Below are 17,861 nucleotides of genomic sequence, written 5' to 3' on the forward strand. Positions count from 1 at the left end.
CATACCTTGTGAACACCAAAAAATATTAAACCTACACAAAAACGTACATTTACACTTTGTGAATGAGACCCCAAAGTTCTTAAGAAATATAGCTCAAAAAGTCGTATCATATATTGTTCAGACTACCAGTCCATTTTCTGACACCACAGTTCCAAAAAATACCACAATACCTGGCTTACCCAAAAAGACACAATGAAAAACATACAATAGAACTTAATGATTTGGTTTTTGAATTGTAAAAATCTTTTGAACTGCTTAGGAATTACTAGGGGGTGAGACAGCTGCATTTAGAGCTGTCTAGGATGCATTATAGCAATATGCATTGTTATGGAGAAAATCATGTCCTAGTAGAAACCCGCAGTAAATTTAGGCTGTATTAGATCACAAGTTTATTGAATAAAGATCTACAAGTACATTTGCATTTTATCAGGTCATACTGAATTATTCATTATATAAACTGACAGACACAATTTTTACATAAACCAGAAATAGCAGAATACTTATACAACCCTTCACTTCTTAATTCAACAAGAGCAACCTGAATGGGAGGACACTTGAGGATATTCCTGACAGTATTCACACTTTTCAGTCGTATATTGGTATTATTAAATTATCTTAGACTGTACAGTTATCTTGTAGTAGTTGAAGACCCTATCAATTGAACCTAACCACAATTTACAGCCCTTCCACGGTGGGGAAGATTATTTATCTTTGAGAAAGGACAGTCCCAATGCAATAAAGTTTACTTTAGTGAATGAAAAGTCAGTACTGTGAAAATGCAAAAGTTACATACAATAAAGCTTCCTGCAATAACTTAGTACTGATGAATTTTTAGTAGAAGTGGTTCAGGAAACTAAGGGCCTCATTTCGAACTTGACTGAGAGGAACATTTGTGACCGAAATCCCGTCTGCTATTTTACAATCCTATGGAGTTTTAAATACTGAGGATGGGATATCGATCATTTTTGTGATGGAGTATTTCATCCACCAAGTTCTGAATCAGACCCCAAATGCCTACTGAGAATAGAGAGTCAAGCAGGGGCCTGTTCTTGGCATCTTCTCCATTCTGTAATTAGTAATCTTCCTCAACTTTTGACCGGGGCAAATGCTATTTCTTCAAATATAATAAGAGAGAATTTGTCTACTTCATTTTTTTTTGTAGTAAACAAGATCTTTGTGGCTTCATAATCCCAAATACCTGCATTCTATACTAGTACACTAAATAGACAAAAGCTTTAAGCAAACGTATATGGAATTAAAACAGGCCTGTGCAAATTAACAAAAACAAAGGGTTTTGGTAAGACACACAACACAAACAAGTTGTAAATTAGAACTGATCAAGTTTTATTATATTTTACACTTCAGTGTTGGTGCAAAATAAATGAGTACCCAGGACAACTATGGTAGGAGCGTTGCAGATTTTATGACTGGATGAATTACTTTTATTGTGTGGTTAATAAAAACCACTACAAGGTAAATATTATTAAATATTTAAATTATAAGTTATACATCGCATACCAAATATGTAAAGCATAAGCAATTGATCTCCATTTAGTTTGTATTGTCACTCTGCACTAGTTTGTGCATTCTGAGCCTTCAGCCCATTTCTGTGCAAGGTCAAAATAATGGACAACCTTCATAAGCTGTTGCGGTAAGGGGATGTTCAGACAAACATCAACTTGTATTCTAACTAAATGAGCATTTGTAGCAAGGAATTTAGGGGCATATTTATACTCCGTCTGCGCCGATTGTGCGTCAAAATTTTTGACGCACAATCAGCGCAAACGTTGCCCCGTATTTAAACATTGACGCCCGAGCCCGCGGACGACAAAATTCCGCCGTGTGCGTCATTTTTTGGATGCGGCAACCCGCCTTGCGTTAATTATATGCAAGGTAGGCGCTCCCGTCCCAAAAATTGCTTAAACGGCCATGCGTCGTATTTATGCTTTCGGGCAAAAATGACGCACGGCCGGGAGGCGGAGCCAGAAAATGACACACAGCCCGATTTCAGTCAAAAATTACCGCCTGGGTCAGGGCAGGCGTTAAAATGGGGCAAACACATCTGTATTTAATCAGAACACACAGAACAAACAGCAGAGCAGCAGAGCAGCAACAGGGAGCCATGGAGGTGATTCTAATCCAGCATGCACGCAGACTCAGAGCCCAGCAGCAACAACAGCAGCTACAAAAACACCAGCAGGGACCCCAAAGGCAGCGCAGAAGGCAGGAGAGGATATTCCGTCCAAGAACAACCCTTCAGGGCCTCAGGGAACACAACATCATACAGAGGTACCGGTTGAACTGGCAGGCCATTCAGCAGCTGCTGCAAAACATTGAACAGCAGTTGGCCCCCACTTTGGTGACACCCCGCACCACCCCAACAGAAACAAAGCTGCTTGCCGTACTTCACATGCTGGCAAGTGGCTCTTTTCAAACAACTGGTGCCCTGGTTGCCGGAATATCACAACCATCATTCTCCGCCTTTTTGCCCAAAGTACTGGACGCCATAATTTGACTGACACCCCGCCACATCCGCTTCCCTAACACACTGCAGAAGCAGCAGGAAACTAAACAGGGGTTCTACGCAATAAGTGGCTTCCCACACGTCCTTGGTGCAATCGACTGCACACATGTACGCCTTGTGCCACCTGCTGCAACTGAACACCTCTACCGCAACAGGAAGGACACACATTCCATCAACGTGCAGGCCATAGTCGATCACCAAGGATTGATCACCAACATCGTGGCTAAATATCCTGGGAGTGTACATGACTCATACATCTTCCGTCACTGCACCATCAATGAACACTTCCAGGATGGACGGTATGGCAATGGACTACTTGTTGGTAAGTACAAAAACCTACTTATTTACACACTGCACAGCAACCCTCTAGGACACACAACACATACACCACAACAGCAACATGTCGACAGGAACACACTGAGGTCGTGACATCGCTAGCCATGTTTCTTAAGTCACCATTGAACCTGTCATACATTGGAATTTACTGTACAGCCTAATGTGAAGACGTCAATGAGTGTGGTTGCCTAAATGTCACCTTGCAAGTTGTAAGTGTCCCAATGACCTTTACATTAATACATTGCCTAAGTCTAAAGGTATGGGATGTCCAGGGTACTTTGATATAAACGTGTTAACAACACTTTCAATTTTAACTGTGCATGGAACTATCATCTCACCCCCAGTGAAGACACACGGACCTGTATCACAAGTCACAATGCTAGGGAGGGCACACTGTACTGAAAATCCCAAAACATACTGCTGACAAATGGTTAGCAGACAAACACTTGTTCAGCCAAGGAAACAACACAATGCAGATGGTATAGCCTACAAGCATAGGATGTCACATTAGTACAAAAAAGAGTCACAGACAACACAAGACAACTACTGCCATTAAAGGTCTTTTCAATAGTGCCATCTACATCAACATGATCCCATTCATTTTCTCTTGCAGCTGATCAGGGGTATGGCATCCAGCCATGGATTATGACACCATTTGGCAACCCGAGTACAGCTGCAGAGCGTGCATACAACGAGGCCCATAGGAGTACACGCAGCATTGTCGAGCGGACCTTCGGCATCCTCAAGTGAAGGTTCCGCTGCCTCGACATCACTGGTGATGGACTCCTATATTCCCACGAGATGGTCTGTAGGATCATCCTCACATGTGCAATATTGCACAACATTTGTATCAGAAGAAACATTCCCCTCCTGGAACCAGAGCCACACATGCCTGAAGAGGAGGAAGAGGAGGATGCTGGCCTGCAACAGGAGGGGGAACTACAGAACACAGCTGCTGGTATACGCAGGCGGCAACAGATTGTAAATAATTTCTTCTGAATATGATCACCTTCACCACTTTAGTTAACTAATGTAAATAAACACCAATTCTAATCACCATATCATGGTCTGGCTATTCCTTTTTACACACCTTCATCTCTACTTATCAGAATAAGAGTGTTGCCTCATGGAGCATTGCTGAGATACTGAGTAGGACACGGAACATCCCAGAGCTTATGTGATGCCTAACATACAATGGTCACATACACACACACTCTTAATGACATATATCATGTACATATCTCCTTTGAAGGCCTATAGCAGAGGACCACAACTATTTCACACATACATGTTGAAAGCAAGGTCCAATGCAGCATATGGCACACAACTATGACACCATCACTCAATAAGGGGAAAACAAGCCTCATACATGAGGCAGTCAATTTGCTTTGGCATCACTAACAGGAATGTCTGACAAGACCCTTGACAGCAGTTAGTCCAACTGCATCCAATATTTGCAAGGAATATCTGTGACTAGAGTTCCATAGAAGCAGAACATAGACAGCAAAAGTGCCACACATATGACATGCATTGCGCACATGACATTCCATGTACATGTCAGCCCATTTCCTAACTCCTGACACACCCATGCACCTGGTCACAACCCACCTGTCGGAAGAGGTCCCTGGAATACTAAGATGTGCACCCTGATAATACCTCCTCTACAAACACAGACCAACATTAGCAAACCAGTGTGCTACAGCCTTTCCTAAGGTATGCCATTGTCAAAGAACATCTGACTGCAAGGACGTCAGGTCAATTTATACACTGTCTTCTAGTTTCAAAGCCCTGTTATCACATGTAGATTGCTTCCCCATGTGAAAATGTCTGTTGGCCCTTAGAATGCAAGTCTCACCTACAGGACTGGTGAGAAACAGATGCAGCCCACACCTGTGATCACCTCCATGCACACCACCCATTACAAAAAGCACTGCCCCTGATGATGCCTGGAACAGCATAGGAGTTGCCATTATGTCAAATACATCGTCAACCATTGATAGTAATTAAGACGATTAAACACAGCCCTTGGGTTCATTTGTCACCTTCAAAAACACAGGACATACACAGATTGACATGTCAACTGTCTAGTTTGTCCTCCAAACAGTCTCAGTCAGACCACTGATTATGTAACTTGTCCAGTAGCTGGCTCCTGAATCATCTTGCATTCTGTCAGCCTGACTGGCAACTGTCTGTGCGTCACATTAAAGTATCCCTGTGTCTACATATGTACCACATTTGCGTTAGCAAACCTCCCATTCATCAGGGGTCATTGGGCATGGGCTTCTACCATGCATACACAAATACATTGTATAGCATCATCTGCCTTTTAACTGTACCATTTGAGTTAAATCCTCTTGGAAATGCAAAATTCATGGCCCATCCCTTTTCTGGGTTGCATTTATGCATGAATGACAAAGTGTGACAGTGTCCCAGGGTCATAGGCAGGGCTTGGGTACGGGGCTTTCAGCACAACCAGCAACCTCTGATAATGTACATGACTAATACACAAATGTCAGAACCATGACAGTTCACACACAGCATCATAGTGCGCACAACATAGTGATGAGCCGTGTGTGGTGAATAGCTGCGAGAATAAACAGCACAGAGGCTATGATGTTCCCAGATGCAGTGGGAAGTGCAGAGGCCAACCTGTGTACAAATGTTGTAATGACACCTGCGGGAACATGACAATTGAGACATTATCTCACTCAGCACACCAATGTTGCCCTGTTGACTGTCTCATTACACGTCTTTAGTGACAGGGTGGGACCATCCACATGTTGGTTCACATGTCCACATCTACTTTACTCACATTGATCAACAAAGGATACTCAGTAGTTACAGGAATAGCTGCCACTGACTCATGATGAGTCCTGGTCCAAACTGTGACAAATTACATCCCAAAAAATCTACAGGATCATAATTGGACCACACACATGAACAAGACACCTATGTGCAAATGATCACTGGAAATATGTGGACACGTGCTGTCTTGTATGCTGGTCCACCACAGCCACTTGATATTTTGGGCTTACTTCTATGACCTCAACTGTGGTGTCATCATACATATGAGATTGACCCTTGTCTGTCTGTGCAAACAACATGGTACCCACTTCCTCAATGCATGTGTATGACTCACTGTGGGATTCATCAACTAGTGCCTTGGAAGCTCTTACCAATACTCTAGGACATAGGATGTAGAAATTGTGGACCTTTGGCATGAACATGTGTCTGCCATCCATCTGGTGCATGCTATGTCACGTGGTGTCTACGTGACCCTACAACTTGGAAGTATACTTTGCGGGTGTTGTGACATGTATGACCAACACATGCCCTTGCTCATTCCAATTTTTACTTGCATCTTAGGGTTGGACACATGGACGTCACATTCATACAACCAAATGTACAATAATGCTTCATGTGATGTACACACACACCTGGTCAACCAACAAATTAGTTGTCAAAGCACACACTTTGAGCCAAAGGCAATTAGATATTGTACATATGTGCGTCACATTGCTATCCTCTCCTTATGGCAAACATGCACAATTTGTGCCACACATATATGTAGGCCACACTTATGACCATCTATGACGTCAGCCAACTGTAAACATACTGTGAAGGGTGTAGTGGATGATATTCCGCTGCAGTATGATGTCACACATGTGAACATACACCATCAACACCATACTGTCTTCAATTAGCCAATCTCTGATGTGTTCCAAATGTAAAATAACCAAAAAACAAGTACAAATGCCCCAAACCAGTTAATGCACTGTAATTTTGACGTCCCTAGCAGTGTGCGTAATTTTTTGTTTACCAAAATGGTATTTGCGTCATTTTTTTTAACGCACAGGAGTGAAATATAGCCCGCATCCAGATATTTGTACAGTCCATGTATCAATATGTGGATGCGGGTTAATATTCACGTCTGTGTGTCAAAAAAAAAACGCAAATACAGTTTTGTGCAACAAAAAATGACGCATGACGCGAAAAAGGCGGGACTTTTCATTCAGGAAGTGATGTAATAGGATATCCTGTTTACAGATCATGTACAGTGGGTGTACTTTCACTTTCACTTTGCAGTCTATGATCCTTCTAGACTGTGTGGCTGTGTAGAGAGTGTTGTCCAGAGATTTTGTGCTGTATTTGCCCTGTGTGCTAACTGTAAAGTCCTTTTGTGAAATAAATTTTGGTTGTGTATACTGTAGTACTGTGTTTTGTCTACATTTGTCCATTTATCTTGTGTTTTTCTTGTTTGTGGGAGTCTGTTGTGGGTAGTGTTAATTTGGGGATAGTTGGGCTCTTTTAGTGTTTAGGTTTACTTTTTTTCTGTCTTTTTACCCCTACTTTCACCCATTTCCCCTTCCTATTTCTTTTACCTCTATTCCTTCTCTTCAATTATAAGTATGTCTGGTAGGCCACGTCTTCGCAGGATGGGGGAAGAGGAGTTGGGGGGCTTCATCTGGCTGGTGACACATTTCTTGCCGCTCATGATCCAGGCAGGGGGCAGGGTCATACAGGGGTACCCGACAGAGGCGCGCAGAATCCGGTGGGGAAAGGTGCTGCATCACCTGCAGCGTGTGTATGCCAGCCAGAGGAGTGACCACCAGCTGAAGCACCGGTGGGCTGACCTCATCGCCAGGGAGCAGGATCTCTTGGACCACCTGGGAATCATGATTGGTGGCACTGTTGGTGAGTACGACTATTGTTATTGTGCACAAATGAATGCTCTGTAGTGACATCAGTGGATTAGTGCAATGTCTGCCAGCTAACTTGATGACTGTGTGTAATTTTGGGGACATATAAGGGGATCATTGATGCACTATGGCAAGGATCACAATTGCTAGCTGTCAGGTAGCACGTGCTCAGCAAACTTGCAGGTAACTTTACCATGAAGAAAATTGGTGCGGCCTTTCTGTCAGCACAGCTAACAAAATAGGAGCCAATCATGTCTATATAGGGCAAAAAGAAAAAAGGGAGCACACTGCCTCACACTCCAGCAAAGAGTTAGCCCCAATGCATCATGGTGAATGCAGTCACTTTGTTTTGTGTTGAAAAAGTAATCAAAAGTCTTTCACCTGAGTAGGTGCAGCAAGTGCTGTGTATCTCTGGACACGTGTTTCTAGGTTTAGCCCGTCATCAGCAGAGAGCAGCCAAAGTCTGTGGGTTTGCTTGAAATGCTGCCAAAAGTCTTCTCAGGTTTATGTACCACTCACTGGCGCACAGGTGCCTCACCAGAGCTCGTCAGCTCGTTAGTTCAAGGAAGCAGTCATTGGACAAAAAGAAAAAAGGGAGCACACTGCCTCACACTCCAGCAAAGAGTTAGCCCCAATGCATCATTGTAAATGCAGTCACTTTGTTTTGTGTTGAAAAAGTAATCAAAAGTCTTTCACCTAAGTAGGTGCAGCAAGTGCTGTGTATCTCTGGACACGTGTTTCTAGGTTTAGCCCGTCATCAGCAGAGAGCAGCCAAAGTCTGTGGGTTTGCTTGAAATGCCGCCAAAAGTCTTCCAAGGTTTATGTACCACTCACTGGCGCACAGGTGCCTCACCAGAGCTCGTCAGCTCGTTAGCTCAAGGAAGCAGTCATTGGACAAAAAGAAAAAAGGGAGCACACTGCCTCACACTCCATCAAAGAGTTAACCCTAAGTATCATGGTAAATGCAGTCACTTTGTTTTGTGTTGAAAAAGTAATCAAAAGTCTTTCACCTAAGTAGGTGCAGCAAGTGCTGTGTATCTCTGGACACGTGTTTCTAGGTTTAGCCCGTCATCAGCAGAGAGCAGCCAAAGTGTGTGGGTTTGCTTGAAATGCCGCCAAAAGTCTTCTCAGGTTTATGTACCACTCACTGGCGCACAGGTGCCTCACCAGAGCTCGTCAGCTCAAGGAAGCAGTCATTGGACAAAAAGAAAAAAGGGAGCACACTGCCTCACACTCCAGCAAAGAGTTAGCCCCAATGCATCATGGTAAATGCAGTCACTTTGTTTTGTGTTGAAAAAGTAATCAAAAGTCTTTCACCTAAGTAGGTGCAGCAAGTGCTGTGTATCTCTGGACACGTGTTTCTAGGTTTAGCCCGTCATCAGCAGAGAGCAGCCAAAGTCTGTGGGTTTGCTTGAAATGCCGCCAAAAGTCTTCTCAGGTTTATGTACCACTCACTGGCGCACAGGTGCCTCACCAGAGCTCGTCAGCTCAAGGAAGCAGTCATTGGACAAAAAGAAAAAAGGGAGCACACTGCCTCACACTCCAGCAAAGAGTTAGCCCCAATGCATCATGGTAAATGCAGTCACTTTGTTTTGTGTTGAAAAAGTAATCAAACGTCTTTCACCTAAGTAGGTGCAGCAAGTGCTGTGTATCTCTGGACACGTGTTTCTAGGTTTAGCCCGTCATCAGCAGAGAGCAGCCAAAGTCTGTGGGTTTGCTTGAAATGCCGCCAAAAGTCTTCTCAGGTTTATGTACCACTCACTGGCGCACATGTGCCTCACCAGAGCTCGTCAGCTCGTTAGTTCAAGGAAGCAGTCATTGGACAAAAAGAAAAAAGGGAGCACACTGCCTCACACTCCAGCAAAGAGTTAGCCCCAATGCATCATTGTAAATGCAGTCACTTTATTTTGTGTTGAAAAAGTAATCAAAAGTCTTTCACCTAAGTAGGTGCAGCAAGTGCTGTGTATCTCTGGACACGTGTTTCTAGGTTTAGCCCGTCATCAGCAGAGATCAGCCAAAGTCTGTGGGTTTGCTTGAAATGCCGCCAAAAGTCTTCTCAGGTTTATGTACCACTCACTGGCGCACAGGTGCCTCACCAGAGCTCGTCAGCTCGTTAGCTCAAGGAAGCAGTCATTGGACAAAAAGAAAAAAGGGAGCACACTGCCTCACACTCCAGCAAAGAGTTAGCCCCAATGCATCATGGTAAATGCAGTCACTTTGTTTTGTGTTGAAAAAGTAATCAAAAGTCTTTCACCTAAGTAGGTGCAGCAAGTGCTGTGTATCTCTGGACACATGTTTCTAGGTTTAGCCCGTCATCAGCAGAGAGCAGCCAAAGTCTGTGGGTTTGCTTGAAATTCCGCCAAAAGTCTTCTCAGGTTTATGTACCACTCACTGGCGCACAGGAGCCTCACCAGAGCTCGTCAGCTCGTTAGCTCAAGGAAGCAGTCATTGGACAAAAAGAGAAAAGGGAGCACACTGCCTCACACTCCAGCAAAGAGTTAGCCCCAATGCATCATGGTAAATGCAGTCACTTTGTTTTGTGTTGAAAAAGTAATCAAAAGTCTTTCACCTAAGTAGGTGCAGCAAGTGCTGTGTATCTCTGGACACGTGTTTCTAGGTTTAGCCCGTCATCAGCAGAGAGCAGCAAAAGTCTGTGGGTTTGCTTGAAATGCCGCCAAAAGTCTTCTCAGGTTTACGTACCACTCACTGGCGCACAGGTGCCTCACCAGAGCTCGTCAGCTCAAGGAAGCAGTCATTGGACAAAAAGAAAAAAGGGAGCACACTGCCTCACACTCCAGCAAAGAGTTAGCCCCAATGCATCATGGTAAATGCAGTCACTTTGTTTTGTGTTGAAAAAGTAATCAAAAGTCTTTCACCTAAGTAGGTGCAGCAAGTGCTGTGTATCTCTGGACACGTGTTTCTAGGTTTAGCCCGTCATCAGCAGAGAGCAGCCAAAGTCTGTGGGTTTGCTTGAAATGCCGCCAAAAGTTTTCTCAGGTTTATGTACCACTCACTGGCGCACAGGTGCCTCACCAGAGCTCGTCAGCTCGTTAGCTCAAGGAAGCAGTCATTGGACAAAAAGAAAAAAGGGAGCACACTGCCTTACACTCCAGCAAAGAGTTAGCCCCAATGCATCATGGTAAATGCAGTCACTTTGTTTTGTGTTGAAAAAGTAATCAAAAGTCTTTCACCTAAGTAGGTGCAGCAAGTGCTGTGTATCTCTGGACACGTGTTTCTAGGTTTAGCCCGTCATCAGCAGAGAGCAGCCAAAGTCTGTGGGTTTGCTTGAAATGCCACCAAAAGTTTTCTCAGGTTTATGTACCACTCACTGGCGCACAGGTGCCTCACCAGAGCTCGTCAGCTCGTTAGCTCAAGGAAGCAGTCATTGGACAAAAAGAAAAAAGGGAGCACACTGCCTTACACTCCAGCAAAGAGTTAGCCCCAATGCATCATGGTAAATGCAGTCACTTTGTTTTGTGTTGAAAAAGTAATCAAAAGTCTTTCACCTAAGTAGGTGCAGCAAGTGCTGTGTATCTCTGGACACGTGTTTCTAGGTTTAGCCCGTCATCAGCAGAGAGCAGCCAAAGTCTGTGGGTTTGCTTGAAATGCCGCCAAAAGTCTTCCAAGGTTTATGTACCACTCACTGGCGCACAGGTGCCTCACCAGAGCTCGTCAGCTCGTTAGCTCAAGGAAGCAGTCATTGGACAAAAAGAAAAAAGGGAGCACACTGCCTCACACTCCAGCAAAGAGTTAGCCCCAATGCATCAAGGTAAATGCAGTCACTTTGTTTTGTGTTGAAAAAGTAATCAAAAGTCTTTCACCTAAGTAGGTGCAGCAAGTGCTGTGTATCTCTGGACACGTGTTTCTAGGTTTAGCCCGTCATCAGCAGAGAGCAGCCAAAGTCTGTGGGTTTGCTTGAAATGCCGCCAAAAGTTTTCTCAGGTTTATGTACCACTCACTGGCGCACAGGTGCCTCACCAGAGCTCGTCAGCTCGTTAGCTCAAGGAAGCAGTCATTGGACAAAAAGAAAAAAGGGAGCACACTGCCTTACACTCCAGCAAAGAGTTAGCCCCAATGCATCATGGTAAATGCAGTCACTTTGTTTTGTGTTGAAAAAGTAATCAAAAGTCTTTCACCTAAGTAGGTGCAGCAAGTGCTGTGTATCTCTGGACACGTGTTTCTAGGTTTAGCCCGTCATCAGCAGAGAGCAGCCAAAGTCTGTGGGTTTGCTTGAAATGCCACCAAAAGTTTTCTCAGGTTTATGTACCACTCACTGGCGCACAGGTGCCTCACCAGAGCTCGTCAGCTCGTTAGCTCAAGGAAGCAGTCATTGGACAAAAAGAAAAAAGGGAGCACACTGCCTTACACTCCAGCAAAGAGTTAGCCCCAATGCATCATGGTAAATGCAGTCACTTTGTTTTGTGTTGAAAAAGTAATCAAAAGTCTTTCACCTAAGTAGGTGCAGCAAGTGCTGTGTATCTCTGGACACGTGTTTCTAGGTTTAGCCCGTCATCAGCAGAGAGCAGCCAAAGTCTGTGGGTTTGCTTGAAATGCCGCCAAAAGTCTTCCAAGGTTTATGTACCACTCACTGGCGCACAGGTGCCTCACCAGAGCTCGTCAGCTCGTTAGCTCAAGGAAGCAGTCATTGGACAAAAAGAAAAAAGGGAGCACACTGCCTCACACTCCAGCAAAGAGTTAGCCCCAATGCATCAAGGTAAATGCAGTCACTTTGTTTTGTGTTGAAAAAGTAATCAAAAGTCTTTCACCTAAGTAGGTGCAGCAAGTGCTGTGTATCTCTGGACACGTGTTTCTAGGTTTAGCCCGTCATCAGCAGAGAGCAGCCAAAGTCTGTGGGTTTGCTTGAAATGCCGCCAAAAGTTTTCTCAGGTTTATGTACCACTCACTGGCGCACAGGTGCCTCACCAGAGCTCGTCAGCTCGTTAGCTCAAGGAAGCAGTCATTGGACAAAAAGAAAAAAGGGAGCACACTGCCTTACACTCCAGCAAAGAGTTAGCCCCAATGCATCATGGTAAATGCAGTCACTTGGTTTTGTGTTGAAAAAGTAATCAAAAGTCTTTCACCTAAGTAGGTGCAGCAAGTGCTGTGTATCTCTGGACACGTGTTTCTAGGTTTAGCCCGTCATCAGCAGAGAGCAGCCAAAGTCTGTGGGTTTGCTTGAAATGCCGCCAAAAGTTTTCTCAGGTTTATGTACCACTCACTGGCGCACAGGTGCCTCACCAGAGCTCGTCAGCTCGTTAGCTCAAGGAAGCAGTCATTGGACAAAAAGAAAAAAGGGAGCACACTGCCTTACACTCCAGCAAAGAGTTAGCCCCAATGCACCATGGTAAATGCAGTCACTTTGTTTTGTGTTGAAAAAGTAATCAAAAGTCTTTCACCTAAGTAGGTGCAGCAAGTGCTGTGTATCTCTGGACACGTGTTTCTAGGTTTAGCCCGTCATCAGCAGAGAGCAGCCAAAGTCTGTGGGTTTGCTTGAAATGCCGCCAAAAGACTTCTCAGGTTTATGTACCACTCACTGGCGCACAGGTGCCTCACCAGAGCTCGTCAGCTCGTTAGCTCAAGGAAGCAGTCATTGGACAAAAAGAAAAAAGGGAGCACACTGCCTCACACTCCAGCAAAGAGTTAGCCCCAATGCATCATGGTAAATGCAGTCACTTTGTTTTGTGTTGAAAAAGTAATCAAAAGTCTTTCACCTAAGTAGGTGCAGCAAGTGCTGTGTATCTCTGGACACGTGTTTCTAGGTTTAGCCCGTCATCAGCAGAGAGCACCCAAAGTCTGTGGGTTTGCTTGAAATGCCGCCAAAAGTCTTCTCAGGTTTATGTACCACTCACTGGCGCACAGGTGCCTCACCAGAGCTCGTCAGCTCGTTAGCTCAAGGAAGCAGTCATTGGACAAAAAGAAAAAAGGGAGCACACTGCCTCACACTCCAGCAAAGAGTTAGCCCCAATGCATCATGGTAAATGCAGTCACTTTGTTTTGTGTTGAAAAAGTAATCAAAAGTCTTTCACCTAAGTAGGTGCAGCAAGTGCTGTGTATCTCTGGACACGTGTTTCTAGGTTTAGCCCGTCATCAGCAGAGAGCAGCCAAAGTCTGTGGGTTTGCTTGAAATGCCGCCAAAAGTCTTCTCAGGTTTATGTACCACTCACTGGCGCACAGGTGCCTCACCAGAGCTCGTCAGCTCGTTAGCTCAAGAAAGCAGTCATTGGACAAAAAGAAAAAAGGGAGCACACTGCCTCACACTCCATCAAAGAGTTAGCCCCAATACATCATGTCTATATAGGGTATTATTGACAGAGAAGTACAGATGTACCAACATTTAGGCCAACTATGTTGACGCAATTGCTAGACTGACTTTAGAATCACTACATGATGCTGAAAATGAGTGCTGCCTTCACGACAATTTATAATAGCAAAGTGGCTCAAACATTGGTCTCATGTGAGTCTGGTGAGTGTGGAAGGAAAGCGTTCACAGAAGTACTATGAATGTGTGGGATTATTGTGTTTCTTAATCATTTAGGATAAATGTCAGTTCATGATTTGAATACATCGTGTAAAGGTGTAAGGTGCTCTCAGCTAACATCGTAAGATGTTTGTTGGAATCGGTTGAGCCACAATCCAAATATGGATGGCAGTCCAAGTGTATGCACATTGCTTTACATCTCCATGGCTGGTGCAAATCACCATAGCTGGGCCACATCAGTTGACTATACTGTAACAATAGGATGGCTTACAGGAGTCCCTGCCCCTCCCTCTGTACATTGGGCCTATGTGCACTAAATGTGTCATGGCCACAAGGCATGTTTGACTGGTAATGCAGTCCTCAAGTAACCAGGCGTTGGATGTTTCTCTTGGATGCACATGATGAGACGATTACACTCCATATTTTTTAGTGCTCACCAATTATGGGGCATGTTTGCAACCACATGATAGTTAGGGCCAATGTATGTGTGCAGATATGTGTGTAACTGTCACAGGAGACCCATGCTATGTACAAGTTGGCCGTGAAATATGAGATGCAGTACCATCATGTCTGAATGGCAGCCATTTACTTATTCAGCCTACACATTGTAAATGATACTGAAAATGTTGCACTGTGCACAGATTTTGAGCACATTTCTTCCTTCCATACCTTACAGGTGGACCGGCGCCCTCACTGTGGGAGAGGTGGCGACATTTGAGGACCCCGACCACTACAGTAAGTGTCGATATGTCTGTTATGTGTTGTGTTTGCTGGTTATGGACTCGTGTGAGTTGGACGCATAGTAAGGTGTGATGCTGTGGGCAAGCTTTTCACTTGTTCCATGAGTGGGAATGCAGTTTTCACATGTTTTGAGTTAGCCAATGCGTATCCAATGGTATCATGTAGGGATTGTAGGACATCCCTGTAGGCCCCACTGTGAGTACAGGGGATAGTCATGTCTCTGACACTTGTATCATCAAGAGTCGCAATGGAAGTCAGCCCCTATTTAGTCAGCCTGTCAGACCCACATTCTCTAAGATTGGTGGAGCTAATAGCTTCCCAATAGACATCTGCTTCACTATTTACCTACGTAATTTTGAAACAGTAGGTAGAACCTCCTAGCATCATGTACTTCCACATGTAGTGCATCAAGTCTGTGGAACCTGAGTGTAATGGCCTAGGTGTGCATGCAATTCATGATCATGGGTGTTCTAGCAACTCTGTGTCTGATGTAAGTCAGGCCTCACTGGAAGTATATGTTGTGTACTAAGTTCTGATTTTCCTGACATGTCTGACCCTATGAGTGCTCTAGGGTTTGCTGACTCCAAATTGTAGATAGACCTTACCTGTGGTGTGTCTGTAGAGACAAACATGTGTGGATTAGCCTATACACTCCTCGGTGTACATGTCGTTGGCAAATTATAGTTGTGTATCCACCGCCCCCCCTCAAACACGGCCATGGGTTTGTGAATGGGGTACCTAGTATTGATGCTATCAGTATGTTACACATACCTGTGAAGAAGTGACAGTTTGGTTGCATACTAGTATACACACTCAGGTTTGGCACTTGGTACCATACTGGAAAGTCCAGTTACAACTTGCAGACTATGTGGCTTTAGTTTTGCTTTCCGTACACTGACATTTGTAGCCCAGCTCTTGGTGGAGGATATGCAGCATGATTCTTAGATGTTAACTGACGCAGTTTTGCGTCAAAAAAATTAGCGCCGGCTAACGCCATTCTGAAGCACCATGCGGGCGCCGTATTTATTGAATGACGTTAGCCGGCGTTAGCCGCCGGCGCCGGCTGGTGTGCGTTAAAAAAAACGACGTACACCAGGCAGCGCCGGCGTAGGGGGATATGGGGCTTGGGCGTCAAGAAATGGGGCAAGTCAGGTTGAGGCAATTTTTTCACCTCAACCCGATTTGCTCCATTTTTTTTCACTCCCAACCCCCATAGAAATGACTCCTGTCTTAGCAAAGACAGGAGTCATGCCCCCTTGCCCAATGGCCATGCCCAGGGGACTTCTGTCCCCTGGGCATGGTCATGGGGCATAGTGGCATGTAGGGGGGCACAAATCAGGGCCCCCTATGCCACAAAAAAATTAAAAAAAAATACTTACCTGAACTTACCTTAATGTCCCTGGGATGGGTCCCTCCAGCCTTGGGTGTCCTCCTGGGGTGGGCAAGGGTGACAGGGGGTGTCCCTGGGGGCATGGGAGGGCACCTCTGGGCTCCTTCAGAGCCCACAGGTCCCTTAACGCCTGCCTTTTGCAGGCGCTAAAAAACGGCGCAAAAGCGGGCGTACGTCATTTTTTTGGACCCGCCCACTCCCGGGTGTGATTTTTGCCCGGGAGTATAAATCCGACGCACATGCCTCAGAGTCGATTTTTTAGACGGGAACGCCTACCTTGCATATAATTAACGCAAAGTAGGTGTCCACGCAAAAAAACGACGCTAACTCCATGGACTTTGGTGCTAGACGCGTCTAACGCCAAAGTATAAATATGGAGTTAGTTTTGCGTCGAAATTGCTTAAAAAAAAACGACGCAATTCCGGCGCAAACAGAGTATAAATATGCCCCTCAATGCTCTGTATCGTGATATGAGCTGTTAGAAGTACAGTAGATGTATTGTCTGATTAACTTACTGTGCTGTTTCACACAATGCAGTTACTAATGTGGCATATCTGCATTTGTCTTCACAGCAGCTAACATGACTCCAGACCAGGTCCGTGAATTTCAGCGTCGGGCCATGCGATACCAGCACATCCTGCTGGTGGAGTCTGGGTTCCGGAGGATGGCCCGGCGATATCGCCATGAATGTGCCTCTGGGGCATGGCGAGCCTTCCCACAGGGTGGGCCTACTGTGCCCACCACAGCCACCACCGAAACAACCACCAATCTGAACCAGGTGGCCCCACCCACAGCTGCCTCTGTTGAATCTACATCTGCTGGACTTCCTGGCCCCAGCATTGCCACCGGTGCAGGACAGCCCACACAGACCTCCTCCACCGGTACCCAAACTGCCACTGCTCCAGCTGTTGACCCTGCAGCCTTCAATAGACTTGAAAACAAGATGGACAAAGTGCTGCGCAAGGTGAGCCACCTGAGCCTGGACGTGCGGCACGTTAAACGGCGGGTCAAGGATATCAAGAGGACCCTCCGGAGGGCCAACCTATAGACAGTTGAATAGATGGACATGATACCCTCCCCTCCCTCCTCTTTCCTTGTTCTTATACTTAGTGGGCTTAGGGGGCTTAGTGTTAGGTTAGTATAGGCTGTTAGTTTAGTCAGTGTTAGTGGGTGGGGAGTAGGGGGTCCTGCTTGTTTCTTTTTTGACTTATTACATGTGTGGGTGGGTGGGTGGGGTGCTATGTTGGGGTTCTTGTGTGTAATAAAAAAAAAAAAAGCAAAAAACATACAAAAAATAATTTACCAAAAAAATATGTATTTGTATAGGATAGTATAGTATGTGTTTAGGTTAGTATGTGTTGTCCTCCATGTGTCCTGTCTCATAAGGGGGGTACATGTTTAGAACGTTTCGTTACATGAGATAAGTAAGTGTAGCTTAGGTTAGTTAGGGACAGTTGTGGGTAATGAGTAGTCAGGGTAGATTAGGGTAGGTACGATTTTTCCCTCAGTTTCCTCATCTATGGTTAGCTTTTAATAAATATTTGGTTACCCCTTAATAGTATGTGTTGAATGGTACTTGATCGTGGGTTTGGATTCCGTGTACATCTCTTTTGTACTATAACATCTGTGTCCAATGCTACAAACAAATCCCAACTGAGCTGTACGATTGGCAGCTAACCCAGAGCTACCTTG

The sequence above is a fragment of the Pleurodeles waltl genome, chromosome 4_1 (assembly GCF_031143425.1).
Source record: "Pleurodeles waltl isolate 20211129_DDA chromosome 4_1, aPleWal1.hap1.20221129, whole genome shotgun sequence".
Taxonomy (NCBI): Eukaryota; Metazoa; Chordata; class Amphibia; order Caudata; family Salamandridae; genus Pleurodeles; species Pleurodeles waltl.